The sequence below is a fragment of the Humulus lupulus genome, chromosome X, assembly GCF_963169125.1.
Source record: "Humulus lupulus chromosome X, drHumLupu1.1, whole genome shotgun sequence".
In the NCBI taxonomy this organism is placed as follows: domain Eukaryota; kingdom Viridiplantae; phylum Streptophyta; class Magnoliopsida; order Rosales; family Cannabaceae; genus Humulus; species Humulus lupulus.
In genome coordinates, this window is record NC_084802.1 from 71,181,087 (window position 1) to 71,197,347 (window position 16,261).

The 16,261-nt window shown below is 31.9% G+C and overlaps 1 long non-coding RNA gene across 1 annotated transcript; it reads right to left on the bottom strand.

Annotated features, from left to right (window-relative positions):
* Positions 1 to 8,925: 8,925 nt before the first annotated feature.
* On the bottom strand, positions 8,926 to 10,270 carry LOC133804431 (uncharacterized). Its single transcript, XR_009878467.1, has 2 exons — positions 9,517 to 10,270; positions 8,926 to 9,361 (listed from the first exon to the last, which is right to left on the bottom strand). It is a non-coding gene; the product is annotated as an uncharacterized LOC133804431 (long non-coding RNA).
* Between the last annotated feature and the right edge of the window lie 5,991 nt (positions 10,271 to 16,261).

The window sequence follows — 16,261 nt, forward strand, 5'->3', positions numbered from 1 at the left end:
TCTCACATGGTTTAGAATATTCTCAGTTTTAAAGGGCAGCTAGAAAATAAAACACATATTATAGCCTTACATATATGTCATTATCCGTGGATCGTTTGTTGAAGAGTTTTGTTTTGTTTTTTGTTGGACTCTTGTTTGATGTGTAGAGTCCTTATTTTCATTCCCATTTTCGTAGTGAGGTCAAATATCGATTTTGACACTTAAATCTTTTGTTTTTCTTTGAAAAATGATTTCATTAATTCAATTGCTGAACCCAGATGAGCTTAGTCCAGCTGGTGGAATGCCTTCTCTCTTTGGCGTAGGGATCCAATCCTACCACTTGAAGAAAAAAATTCGTGGATTGGCCACCAAATTTTGGAGATTCTGGATTTTTTTTTTGTCTGTATTTTTTAACTTAAATATCACTAATTAGAAATTGAAGTCTTAAAAAAAACAAGAGCCAAAATGTTAAGAATTTTTTTATACCAAACTTACTCGGCAGATTTTTTCAGCAAATATGCCTTCGATTTAATTATTTATGGATATATGCCTTCGATTTATTTATTATTTTTACTTCTATGAATTTTGCTTAAATATTAAAATTAATTTTTAGAAAATACTTTCATTTTATTTAATTGGAATTATTTTATATTTTTTTAATATTTGATAAAAATTCTTACAATATAAAATAAATCACTTCTTTTAAAAAAAAATCAACCTAAAACGATTTAAATAAGTTATTTATTCTAAAAATTATTAGAATAAATTTTTATTTTAGAAAGAAGAATAATATTTTAAATATAATTTTATATTTTATTTAAGTAAAGTATTTATATTTTCATTAATAAAATATTAAAAAGATATATAAATAACTTTAAATAAATATGTGAAAGATATTATTTACTTATTATAATTACATTTGGAAAAATTATCATTTTTAGCCTCCTCAATTTAAGCCAATTATCAAGTTTAATCCCAAATTTCTAAAAAAATACAAAATAATCCTATGTTATTTTAAATGGTAAAAAATGGTCCCTTTTAGTTGTTTTTAGTCAATGCTTTTCTTTTTTAATAAAAGAAAAAAAAATTAAGTTCGTAAAAAATGCTTTCACTTAAAATTCATTAATATATTTTTTTTCATATAAATAATCTATAAAAATGACTATACTTAAAATTTAGGGAAAGGTAGAGAAAAGGTAATTTTTTGGTATATATTTCTCTATAATGAATAGTGTATATATACACTTACAAGGGTCCCTGTAAAGGGAAATAAATCAAAGAGTAAAGAGAAAAATAATGACTATTTCTAAAATCAGTACTATTTCTACTTTCCTATTATGTCAAAATAACATATTTATACAATCACATCTCTATAATAAATTTAGATTTTCTTACACTCCCCCTCATGCTGGTTGAAAGATATCCTTCATTGCCAGCTTGCTACTAAGAAGATCAAACTGTTTCTTGTAGAAACCTTTTGTGAAGATGTCTGCCACTTGCTCTCCTGTAGGAATATAGGACATGCACACCAACCCCTTTTCTATTTTCTCTTTGATGAAGTGCTTGTCAACTTCAATATGTTTAATCCGGTCATGAAGCACTGGATTGTGAGCAATTGCAATTGCAGATTTGTTGTCACAGTATAGATTCATTGGAGATGGTTGTAATGACTTTAGTTCTTCAAGCAACCTTCTTATCCACAAAATTTCACACATGCCATGAGCTACTGCTCTGAACTCAGCTTCAACGCTACTCCTTGCAACAACATTTTGCTTCTTGCTACGCCATGTCACTAAGATACCACCTACAAATGTGCAATAGCCTGAGGTAGATCTCTGGTCTGTTATGCTTCCAGCCCAGTCAGCATCCAAATAGGCTTCTATTTTCAGGTGTCCCCGAGCTTTAAACAAGAGACCTTTTCCAGGTGTCCTTTTTAGGTACCTTAGGATACTATAGGCAGCTTCAAAATGTTCAGGACCAGGTGAATGCATAAATTAGCTTACCATGCTCACTGAGAATGCTATGTCAGGACGAGTATATGATAGGTAGATAAGTCTCCCAACTAATCTTTGATAACGCTCTCGATCATTTGCATTTGTCACTTTGGCAGGCTTCAATTTGACATTGGGTTCAGTAAGTGTTTCAACTGGTTTACACCCCATCATGCTGGTCTCATTGAGAAAATCAAGCACATACTTGCGTTGATTCACAAAGATACATGCTTTAGATCTTGCAAACTCCATTCCTAGGAAATATTTTAAATTTCCTAAGTCTTTGATCTCGAACTCTTCACCAAGCTTTACCTTCAACCTTTCTAATTCATATGAATCATTTCCGGTTAGAACAATGTCATCTACATATACTATTAGGATCGCCACTTTTCCTTCCTTTTAGTATTTGTCGAACATTGTATGATCGGCTTGACTTTGAGTGTACCCATGTAATTTCAGCACCCTACCAAACCTTTCAAACCAAGCTCTAGGAGATTGTTTGAGTCCATACAAAGACATTTTCAGTTTGCAAACATTCCCAAAACCAAAGTTTTTTTCAAAGCCTGGTGTATGACTCATATACACTTCCTCTTCTAGATCTCCATTGAGAAAAGAATTTTTCACATCTAATTGGTGTAAATGCCAATTAGAATTAACAGCTAGTGACAATAACACCCGTTAGAGTTGATTTTAGCAACTGGAGCAAATGTCTCTTGATAATCTATCCCATAGGTTTGAGTAAACCCTTTTTCCATGAGCCCAGCTTTGTATCGTTCCACACTTCCATCAGCTTTGCTTTTTATTGTGAATACCCACTTACAACCTACAATAATTTTCCCTTTTGGTAAGGTGACAATCTCCCAAGTCCCATTCCTTTTTAAAGCACTCATTTCCTCAAACACTGCAGCTTTCCATCTCGGTTCACCCAATGCTTCCTGTATGTTTCTAGGCACAACAAGCTCAGAAATTTTAGTAGTAAATGATCTATGGGTTTCAGATAGGCAGCTGTATGAGATGTATTTGGCGATAGGATGTCTAGTGCATGTATGGGTTCCTTTCTAAGGGCTATGGGAAGATCATCTAGTTTAGAAGATGTTTCAGAGGCTGATTCTTGAGTAGGTTCAGCAGTAGGTATGTTCAAATCAGATTGAGGAGAAGGCAGAATATTATTTGGAGATAAATTAGAAATATGAGTAGAAGAAGAATTACCTTGTGTATTAGAAGAACTATCGTCTAGGGACTGATTTTGACCTTGTGCAGGGATGATTTGATGATCTTTACCTCTTTCAAAGACATTTTTTCTAGAATAAACCATAGACTCAAGGTTGTTACGATTTTTAATCAATCGTATCTTTTCTTGTTCTGACAGACCAAGTTCAAATTCAGCATTAGTAGATTGAGACTAAATTTTTTCAGATTCAATAATTGTTTTTGGCAAAGGCTCAAGAATTTTCCAAAAATTTGGTTCACCTAAATTCTCCCCCTAAATTAAATTTTTGGAAAAATATGGGGTATTTTCTAAGAAATAAACATCCATAGTAGTGTAAACACGTTTAGTAATAGGGTTAAAACATTTATAGCCATTTTTATTAGGGGGATAGCCCAAAAGAACACATTTTTTAGCTCTTGGATCTAACTTAGACCTAGATCTCTTTGGAAGATGAACATAAGCAATGCAACCAAATATTTTCAAAGGCATAACAGAATTAATTCGACATGCTGGATAACTTTTTTCAAACTTTCTAATGGCGTAATATATTGTAAGACTTTAGTGGGCATACGATTAATTAAATAAGATGCAGTAAGAATAGCATCTCCCCATAAATATTTAGGAATATGCATATAAAACATCATAGCATGAGCAACCTCAAGTAAGTGCTTATTTTTTCGTTCAGCTACCCCATTTTGTTTGGGAGTATCTGGACAAGTAGATTGATGCAAAATGTCTTTTTCCTTTAAAAAATTCCCCAAGGTATTATTAAAATAATTTGTGCCATTATCAGTTCTCAAAATACTGATGTGTTTGAAATAGATTTTCAATCATTTTATAAAAATCTGAAAAAATTTGTTCAACCTCAGATTTTTCTCTCATTAGATACATCCAACAAAGACGAGTATGGTCGTATACAAAAGTAACAAACCATTTTTTTTTCAGAATTAGTAGTAACCTTTGAAGGTCTCCAAACATCACTATGAAATAAATAAAATGGTTTGGAAGATGGATAAGATATTTTAGCATAAGATTTTTGTTGACTTTTGGCCAATAAATAACTTTCACATTGAAAAGATAAAAGATTCAATTTTTTAAATAGTGCTAGAAACAAATGTTTTAAATAAGAAAAACTCGGATGGCCTAATATATAATGCCACACCACTATTTGATCATAAACAGAAAGAGAACTAATGCTACTAAGCCCTTGAGCAATTTCATTACTAGATTGCTTATCTTCAAAATAATAGAGACCATTAATCATCCTAGCACAGCCAATCGTCTTCCCTAAACTCTGGTCCTGAAAAAAGACAATGAGATTCATAGAAAATCACACAACAATTAGAATCTCTAGATAATTTGTTGATAGATAAGAGATTACAGGTAAGTTTAGGAACATGGAGGATAGATTTAAGATCTATTCCCTCATAAATTTTAACTAAACATTTTCCTGCAATAGGTGAGAAATTACCATCAGTTATCCTGACCTTTTTATTACCTAGCCAAGGTATATAGGAATTAAAAAATTTAGAGGAATTTTTCATATGATCAGAAGCTCCGAAATCTATTATCCACGAATTTGAAGATTTTAAAAGGCAATTTAGAGTATTTATTTCATTACTTGTGTGTGCAATAGAAACATTAGGAATACCAGATGAAGTCAAGGTGGATTTTAGTAGTGCATGAAGATGTTCTAACTGCTCCTTGGTGAAAGGTGAGTGGCTGGTCTCGGCTTCATTAGTAGTGGGGATGGACATGCCTGATCTCTTAGCTTTGCTCTTCCAATTAGCTTCCAGCAGGTTTCACGGGTGTGTCAAGGTTTGTTACAAAAGTCACACCAAACCCGAGGTTTTTCATCAGTTTTTGGCAGGTTTGTAGTGTTTCTGCTATAGCCTCCTCCAATAGTAGCCAAAGATGAACCTTCAATAGTAGTTCCTAGGATCTTTTTTCCCAACATGACACTTCTCTGACTTTCCTCTCTTCTAACCTCCAAGAAAACCTCACCAATTGGAGGCAGAGGTTGTCGTCCAATAATTCTCCCCTTCACTTCATCAAACTCCACATTAAGGCCAACCAAGAACTTGTAGATTTGAGTCTTCTCAACAGTCTTTTTGTGATGTCTTCCATCTTCAGCAGACTTCCATTCATATGTATCAAACAGGTCCAAATCTTGCCAAATCCTTTTCAAAGAATTGAAATATTTTGCGACCATGTCCTCTCCTTGACGTATCTTGCCGAGTTTGAGATTCAACTCAAATATCTGGGATTGGTTTTCCAAATCAGAGTACATCTGAATGACATTCTCCCAAATTTCTTTTGTAGTAGGATAGCACATATAGTTGGAGCTGATCTCTTCCTCCATAGAATTCACGAGCCACGCCATAACCATGGAATTCTCAGCACCACAGGTGTCATAGGCTTGATCCTCTTCTTCCGGCTTCTTATTCTCACCGGTCAGGTACCCCATTTTGCCACGACCTCTCATATACATTTGGACAGGTTGTGACCATCTAAAGAAATTATCACCATTCAAACAAATGGTGGTGATTTGGACAAAGTGGGAATCAGAAGTGATGGATTTGGTTGGATTGGCTTGAGAAATCGTGGTAGGATTGGCTGAAATGTTGGTGGATTCACTAGACTTGTCAGACATGATGAAAATGAAGAGAACTAGGGTTAGGAAATCATGAAAGGCAAAGGGCTAGGGTTAGGAATGCAGCTGCTTGCTCTGATACCAAATTGATTAGAGAAAAGGTAATTTTCTGGTATATATTTCTCTATAATTAACATTGTATATATACACTTACAAGGTCCCTATGAAGGAAATAAATCAAAGAGTAAATATAGAAAAATAAAGACTATTTCTCTTTTCCTATTATGTCAAAATAACATATTTATACAATCATATCTCTATAATAAATATAGATTTTCCTACAAAATAATCTATAAAAATGACTATACTTAAAATTTAGGGAAAATACCAATTTGGCCCTTGTATTTTACACGAATACTCGATCGGGCCCTATGTTTTGCTAAATGACATTTTAAACCTTATGTTTTACAAAATTGATCAAAATAGTACCTTGAGCCCAATTTTGGTCAAATATTTTTTCAATATGACTAAAATACCCCTAAAGAAACTAATTAATAATTAAAAAATATCTAAAATAAATATTAAAAACTTAATTAATACAAATTTAATTTAATATTTAAAAAAGAAAAAAAAACATACATTTAATTTTTAACATTCATTTCTCTCTCCTCACTCTTCTCTTCCCCTTCCTTCTCGATCGTCCCCTTCCTTCCCAATCTTCCTCTTTTCTCCTATTCTTCTTCTTCTCTGGTAATTTTAATGGTGTTCCTCTTCTCTTCTCTCTCATGTTTGTCTCTCTTCTCTTATTCTTCCAAAGCTCATGGCTCGTTGTACGACATGGGGAGGTGCAGATCTAGTGCACTTCGTCCCCAATCTCGACTTCAGATCACCTCCGCCTCCAGCGCCCTTCGTCCCTAACCCCGGCCAGATTCGCTCTGCATTGTCCCCAACCCCGAGATCTTGGGTTGGCACAACAAGGGAGGTTGCACCAGATCTGGGTTCATGGGCGAGATCTGAAGCTCACAAAAAAGCTCAAAACCAAAAAGCTCTGAGTTTGCAAGACAAGGGAGGTTGCAGCAAGGATTTTATCACCAAAATGCTCAAAACCAAAAAACCAATTTCTAAAACCTCTCCGATCTTTCACCACAAGGAGTGCTCCGAGAACATCCTTTACTCGACCAACAGCTCTCTGAAACAATGGTTTTTCACAAGCTTTTGATCAAATGTAACAGTGAAAATGAGAGGTGAATATAGATAAGAAAGTTGTGATTCGAGTTATGTGGCTTCGATGGAATTTTAAAGAGAATCAAACCATTTTTGTTGATGGGTTATTGGTCGATCTGTTTTGGTATGCTCATAACTTGTTCTTCCAAACCAGATCTGGTTTTCTGTTGATTCATTTCTAATTCAATGTTTTAGAGCTTGATTGTGAGATTTTGCTTGAATTTGATGTTGGTTTACCTCTGTTGTAGGCTGTTATCCCCATTTCCTTCCGAGCGCCCGGGTCCACACTTCAAGCCCGCGGGCCGCCCGAATGAGTTTGGGCCCAGACCGGGCCCGTTTGGCAAAGAGTAAAATAGACGTTGGTAGGCCAAGTCTGGATGAGGCCCAAAGGGCATCCGGGGAGTGTCGTCCGGGACGGTCATACGGGGGATGGTATGAGCGTGGCTTCCGGATGACAGTCGGGATCGCAGTGGATGATCCCAAAGCCTGGTAAACGGTTAGGGATCCTGGTGGAATAATCCGAGCACCTAGTAAATGTTCCGTGCTCCTGGTAAACGGTCTAGGCTCCTGGTAAATGATCCGGGCCCCTGGTAAACGATACAGGACCTTGACGAACGGAGGGGGACGTGGGTAAACGAACCTAGGTCGGTTGTCCGAGGTTGGCAAGGTAAAGCGTCCGTGACCCTGACTTTGTCCCATGAAGCGTGGGGGTTGTCCCCACGCTTCATCTGCAGAAAAGGCTACCTCGGGATTGTACGTCGTTGGTTCAGACCTGCACCGCCACTACTCTGACCGATCTTGTCCCCTGAATCTGCCTCATAACCCGAGATGTCCAGACAAAAGCTCCAATTTGTCAGATGACAGATGTGGTTTGGGCTGGCCCAGTGGGCTCAGATTAGTGTATATACAATTTTTCTTTCATGAAGCTCCAATTTTTCTATGTTTTAATCCTTTGTATTGGGCTTCTATTAGAGAAGTCGGCAGTATTTATACCCTTATTGGGCCCGGGTCAGCCCCGCCCAAGCCCAGTGCACCCATAAACCTATAAATACAGGTAGAAGGGCATTGAGGAAGGGGGATCCCTGGCTTGTAAACAGTTACTCTGCTGAAATTTGTAGAAGACTCCATTATTATAGATTCTCTAAGCTCTAATACAATTGTCTCGTGGACTAAGGCTTATTAACGCTCCAACCACGTAAAAATCTTACTTTTAATCCAATAAATCGTTTCTTCTAAGCTCTCTAATCTTCTATTATTAAGGTTTCCGAAAAACTCGGTAAACATAGACGATGACATTTTTAGCAAATCAAAGATAATCAAGCTAATAGAAGATGACAGAGAGTGATGGGTACGGGATTCGTGGGTTTTGAAAGGAAAGAAAGATGATGAACAATTTTTTTGGGAGAAAATTTATTTATTTTGTTTTAGATTTAGTTTTTGGGAAGAAACTTTTATTTGATTTCCTATTTTAGAAAGATTTAATTTTAGTTTTTTTATTTATATCTTAGATTTTATTTTTGGTATTAAGATATTTGTTTTAAGGTTAAATACTATTTTTGTAAATACTATTTTGGCTCCTGTGTTGGGCAAAAGTGACCGATCAGACTCTCTATTTTGTTAAATGACAATTTGGATCCTGCATTTTACAAAATGGAACAAAAAGGTACTCGGAGCCCAATTTTGGTCAAATATTTTTTAAATATGACCAAAATACACTTAGTTTTATTAAGTTAAGAATTAATTAAATATATAAAATATATGTTAAAATAAATTAAATTGATTTTAAAATAAAAAAATTAATTAAAACATTAAACTATCTTTTAAAAAAAAAAATTAAATTGAAACTAAACCAAAATTCAAACAGATTCACAATAAAAATTCAAAATCAAATTCAAAAACCTAGAAATCATAATAGAAAACAAAAAATCTATCAAAAAAACCTCTTGAATTCATATCTTCATATTCACAAATCAAAAATCGAAAAATCGCAGGTCCCTCAAATTCGACAACTTTATATTCAATCAACAGCTAGATTCAACCAAAAATCTTAAGCTCAATAAACCGAAGACCCATTCAAGCCCCAAATCAATTCATAAACTAGAAAACACTTGAACTCCGATCGTCCGTCTCGTGCGTTGCCCCACCAACTGCCATCAGTGAATTCCGATGGTGAAGAGCACCACGCGAAGCTGCCCAGATTCATCGCACCCCAGCAAGCCCCAAATCTCAAACTTCAGCCCATCCCTAGCTCACCTCAGGTCTCGCTTTCATCTTCGGTTTCAGATCTCATGCCCCTCAACTCCAACCCCAACCCAATACCTTGTCCCTCTATTTCTCTATCTCATTTGTCCCAAATCGCATGAACTAAAATTAAATCAAGAACAACAGGAATACCAACCAAAAAATTGCAATCAAAACTCAGATCCATAGCAAAAAAAATCATTCAAATAATCTAACAATAAAATGCAATATCTAATCAAATCTAGGTTTAGCTTTTCATTTTTTTTACAAATTGAAACCTGAGTTCAAAAATATGTTCACTCTATCACGTCGGCACCTTCCACTTTTTTCCAGAAACCATGAAAAGCATAGCCTCATCTCTCTTCCATGGCCATCGACCCTTGGAAACACGGACCCACCGTCATTAGACCCTCATACATCTATGTGGTCAATGTTTTAGATCTACATCTTTTTCACTTGTCCATTCAATCTGAGTTCTCCCCAGCTCCGTCGATCCCCCATGATCAATGCTTCAGATCTGCAAGTTTGCAGCTCAGTCAAAGAGGATAATGGGCCATATCTGAAAGCAAGCCAGGAGCTTCTCACCGTCAATCGACTTGAAGAAATGAGCACACCAGTTGACAACCCCAAACCTTCCTTGGAAATTGACGACCCTAAATCTATATAATAGAAGAAGAAGAAGAAGAAGAAGAAGAAGAAGAAAATCGGATGAAAAATCGATTTCTTTAGTTTTGTTTTTAGTAAAATATGTTTGTTTATTTTAAAATTATTTATGTTACTATTTTATTATTTAAATTAGTTTTTTCTTTTAAAATCAATTTAATTTATTTTAAAATATATTTTTAATATTTAACTAATTCTGAACTTAATAAAACAAGGGGTATTTTGGTCCTATTTAAAAAATATTTGACTAAAATTGGGTTCAAGGTACATTTTTGTTCCATTTTGCAAAACGCAAGATTCAAATTGTCATTTAACAAAACAGAGAGTCCAATCAGTAACTTTTGCATAACATACTGGCCAAAATGGTATTTACCCTTATAAGAAAATATATATTAATACATTTTAAGTGAGGGTAATTTTGTCTTTATCAATAAAAGTTTATAAAAAATAATCATAAGGAGCCATTTTTTTTTTTATCAAGAAAGAAAGACTTCATTAATCACAAACAAAAATACAAACAAACAACTGCCCTCAAAGAGAGGACATCAGCAACACTACAAGGAGCACACTTTCCTCACAAATTTCCTCTTATTTTCTTTCATTTTCTTTTGAGTAAAGCTACTAACTCTATAAACTATATCTCTTTTATTATTAAAAAAATGATTTATATCTTTCTGCACCCTGTGTTTTGTCCTATTACCTGTTTGGATCCTGTCTTTTGACAAATTACTTTTTGATCATGTATTTTGGAAAATTGTTCAAATAGATCCCTAAACCCGATTTTGATGAACAAAATATTAAGAATAAATAGCATTTTTGCCCTCCAAACTATGACCATTGTATGGTCGTGCCCCCTGAATAATTCGCGATATTAAAAATTCCCCCTAAACTATGCACGTTACTAAAATATGAGACTTTTGTTAGATTTCATCTTATGTGGCTAACAGATTGATGACGTAGCATATTGTCTGTTGATGTGGTAGTGTCATGTGTAGAATAATTATCAATTTTGACCCCCAAACTTTGACCATTACCAAATTATACCCCTTTTATAAATATATATATATGTTTTTAAAAAAAAAATAAATTAATTCCTTAATAAATAAATTTTTTTAATTATAAACAAATAAATCTTTTTTACTTTTTCTTAAACAATATTAATTAAAACTATTTTAGAATGAACATTTAAAAAAAATACCAAAACAAAGAAAAAACTTTTAATTAAAGAGGTGGACAAAAGACTTAAATAAATAAATACAAATTTTAATTTAAGAGGACGACAAAGGGGAAAAAACTTTGTTTTAGGATTTATTTTTTAATGTTTTTATTAACATATATATTGTAAAAGAAAAGAAAAAGTAAAAAAAAATTATTTGTTATTAATTAGATTTTTATTTTTTGAGTATTTGAATTTTATTTAATTAATTTGAAACTTTTAGTATTGATTATTTTCTTAATCTTTTAAATGATTTTATTTTTTATTTTTAAGGATTTAATTATTAATTTTCTTTTTTTTTTTAAAATTAGTCTTAATAAAAGGGTATAATTTGGTAGTGGTCAAAGTTCGGGGGCCAAAATTTCTAATTATTCTACACATGGCACTGTCACATCAAGAGACAAAATGCTACATCATCAATTCGTTAGCCACCTATGACGAAATCTAATAGAAGTCTCATATTTCAATAACGTGCATAGTTCGGGGGGAATTTTTAACATCGCAAATCATTCAAGGGACACGATCATACAGTGGTCATCGTTCGGGGGACAAAAATGCTATTTATTCAAATATTAAATATAACAACACAGTTGTTAGGCAGAATAGTTGTGGTTTTGTTCTGAGTTGCTAGTCTGTTGAATTATTTGTAAGTTTAGTTCAATTTTTTTTATCAAGATCGGGTTGAGAAGTTTATTTGAACCATTTTACAATCACACAAAATCCAAAAAGTAATTTGTCTAAATACAGAGTCTAAATAGATAATGAGACAAAACATAGATGATTTTTTATAATGAGTCCAAAAAAAATATAATCCCTTAAAAAACAAATGGTTTATTTTAGCCTTTTCTAGAAATCTAAGTTTAATCGTTGTAATGAGCTTGAGCTGAGTGAGCCAAAATAGTAATTTTTTTTTAATTTAGCATAAATGCCGTGAATTTCACTTAGTTTGGCAATTTATTCCCTAAGATTTTTTTTGGCAATCAAGTCCATGAGTTATATAAACATTAGTAGTTAAGTCTTTTTTATTTATTTTTAAACAAAATTCTTAGTTTTTGAATGATATTTTTTTCCCTTTTCTAAACAACATGATTTGGAAAAATATTTGAGTATAATATTTTTTAAAATGTCAAAATTATCCATAAAAAAACTTAGAATTTTATTAAAAAAATTAACCTAAAAGACTTAATTTGCTACTATTTTTAGAATTAAAGAACTTGATTGCAAATTTTTTTCTCATGACTGAATTGTCAAACAACGAAAAACTTGGAGGACATTTATGTTAAAAAACCTAGTTTTGAACAAAACTACTCAAACTGTATTATCGACTAATTGTTAAAAAAATGTAAATAAAAAGTATAAATAAGTGTTTAAATCTTTATTTATTTTTGGTATAATGCGGTGATACTCATATAATTATAAATTTATAACTAATCTCCACTGTGGCCAACTTTGTATTTAGTAATTGTTTTCTTTAAAAAAAATATATTACTGAACCAAAGGAGAAGAATTTTCAACCTGCTTTTGGTGAGGAATAATTATAGATCTTATCTTTATAGAATCAACCACTAAAGTATTAGAGCATCCTCCTTTTCAAAAAAAAGAAAAGGTAAAAGAGCATCGCTTTTTTAAAAGATAAAAATTACAATTACAATTCACAATACTTGTGAATATCTTAAGCTTCGATTGTGAATATATGTTAAAGTAATATAGTAATAATATATTTTGTGTTTGTACTATGTTAATACACTTATATGAGTATTATAAGAGACTTTTTAAAATAAAACAATATTAGGAAATTCAAATGCAATTTTAATAATTGATTTTCTTTTTTTGTTTATCTTCAAATCTGTGGAAATTGGTTATCTTTACGTTCTTTGTATGTATATCTTCTGGGGGTAACTGGTTACCTTCACATTCTTTGTGTGTATATTTCTGGGGGTAACTAGTTACCTTCACGTTCTGATGTGTGTGTATATTTCTAGGTTCATTATGGTAACTGGTTACCTATGTTACTAAAATCATGGTTACTTCTTCTTTCTTTTTTAATTAAGAGTTCTTCCTCTTTTTCCTTCAAATTTGATGTTTCTTTTTATATTTTATATGAGTAACCCGTGACTCCTCTTATAGTAACTGGTTATCCCTCTTATGGCAGAAAGTTATCCCTCTCAGGATAACTGGTTACCCCCTCCTGGTACATGTTATTTAATCTAGTTCTAGAATTTTCTTTTACGTAACTGTCAAAGATTAATCAAGTAACTGGTTACCTTACCCAAGGTTTGAAAAAAGAAACGTACAATCTAAAAAAAATGAAAAAAAAATGTTTATAATAAATAAAAAATAATTTTAAATACAATTCATATTATTAAAAAAAAAAGAAAAAAATTACAAAACAACCAAAAAAAATTTTAATATAAAAAAACAAATAAGCTTAAAAAGATAATAAATCAAAAACATTCAAAGTCACCTGACCATGGTCCTCACACCTGTAGAACTTAGGCCCGCATTGATGGCCCAAAACCCAACCCAAACCATCTTAGTTCGTTAGATATTTCGTTTAGGGATTTTTTTATTTATTTATATACTTATAAAATAAAATAATTACAAAAATAACTTAACAAATTTTAAAATTTGTTGTATAAAATAAAATAGTTACAAAACTAACTTAATAAAAATAAAAATAACTTAACAAATTTTATTTATAAAAATGTCTTGACACATTATCAAAAAATACTAAATTTTAAAAATAATATATCTAAAATATAAAAGTTCACGGAATCTCAAATTTTAAGTTTTTTAGAGTTTTCAAAAGCAACATTTTGGTTATTTATGATGCCGATAAAATATAGGTTGATTAATTTTTCATAAAAAACTTTATTTTTACATACATTTTAGTTACTTCCAAAACTTATTTGTAAAAAAAGTTTATCTTATGATATTGATTAATTATTTTTTGGTTATAATATGTCTTATTATTTTGGGTTATTTTCAGCTGCGGTCCCCATTCTTTACACTTTGTAATACTTAGGTCCCAAAAGTCGATTTTGTATCACTTAGGTCCCTAACATTTTCAAATCATATCATTTAGATCTCTAAATGCTATTTTTGTTTATATTTTTCTTTGAAAACACATAAAATAAATATATAAAATAAATAGTGAATCATTCTTAAAATGTTTGGGCATTTAATTTATGACAATAACAAACATGACATGAGAAAAAAATATTTTCATGGCATTTTTAAAAATATTTAATATTTTTATAAATTAAATTAATATTTTATTAAAAAATATTCTTACTTGCATCGTTGTTTTATAATTAATATTAATAACTATGTTATCTCGATTATCTTGATATTATCAACTTTTATGTTTATGTTTATGTTTTTTTATTTCATACATTCTTTTTAACACTTAATAATAGTGTATATAAAGTTATATATATGATTAGTTATAAGTTGAATTATAGAAAAAAATTACAAAATAAAAAATAAATTTGTACATTAAAAATATTAATAATCTCGTGATAGTTCAGTTATTAATATTAAAAATTTGTAGGTAAGAGTTTTTTTTAATGAAAAACTAATTTAATTTATAAAAGCATTAATGTTTTTTTAAATGTCATGAATTTTTGTTTCAATGTCATGTTTGGTATTGTTATAAATTAAGTGATCCAATTTTTTTTAAGATTGATTCACCATTTTTTATATTTTATTTATGTATTTTGAAAGAAAAAAGAAATAAAAATAGAGTTTATACATTTTTGGATCCCGTGTTTTGACAAATTATTTTTTGGACCCTATGTGTTTGTAAAATGGTTAAATTAGAATCCTAAACTCAATTTTGATGAAGAAAAAAAATGAATATTGTTGAAGCCATTTTTCGTCAACTTAAATGTAGAGCACGTAAACAGTAAAGAATTATGGCTAGAAAAACACGATAAAGCAAGGAGAGTTTTTTACGTGGTTCAGCAGTTAACTCTGCCTAGTCCACGAGTCTTTGTTATTAGAACTTAGGAAATTTCTAGAAATCCTTCAGGGATGAATTCTCCAAAGTTTATCTCAAGATCACAAAATTTCAGTCCTTTACAAAGGTACATGACTTCTCTATTTATAGAGGAAGTCTCAGAATACTATCCCACACGTTCAGGGAAGTTATTCTGCATATTAATAAATTTAATGGCTTTAAAGCCTGTAACTCCTATATACAAGGAAACGTCCCCTGAAGACCAGGGGGCGTGTAACCGACTAATAAATATCCCTTTATTGTCGGGAAGTTACAACAATAATATCTCTTGAATGCATGGATTGTGTCTCTTTAAGTGACCTATTAAGCCGTTCGAGGACAGCAATCAACACCATGTCCGTCTAAGTCTCTGAGCAAAGTACAAGTTGTCTTATTCTCCCGAAATCAGTTCGGAGAGGGTAAGTACCACCGAGGCCGCCTTACCCCGAGCTCACACTTATGCCAAGCTCGGGCCACTTGATCCGAGGTCATCTGACAATGGATGTACTCCGATGTTCTGTCTTTCGAGCTTGCAAGAACTTCGAGGCCACCCATCTTCGAGGTTGCCACTTGCTTTGAAGGTTTGGTATCTAGATTACGAGCATGTATTTTGACCATCTCGAACTCACCCCTGACGGATCCAGCTTTCGAGGTTACAACCTCAAGTATCGAAATCTGGGTGTAACAAATATAATAACACAGTTGTTAAGCAGAATGATTTTATTTTTGTTCTGAATTGTTAGTTTGATAAATTATTTGTGATTTTAGTTGAGAAATCATTGACCAAAATCGGATTTGGGGTTTTATTTTAACTATTTTACAAAACATAGGGTCCAAAAAGTAATTTGTCAAAGCACATGGTCCAAACAGGTAATGAGACAAAACACATGATCCAAAAAGGTATAAACCCATAAAAATATAATTTAGGGAACTAAATGATATGATTTGAAAAGATTGGGGACCTAACTGATCAAAAATCAATTTTCGGGACCTAAGTGTTACAAAGTGTAAAGAATGGTAACTATAATTGAAAAAACCCCAAATTTTACATAAATAAACAATCCAAATTATTAAAGAACATTTTTAATATAATGTATGACATCAGCACATAAAAGAAAAAAAAAAATTTAAACCAATATATTGT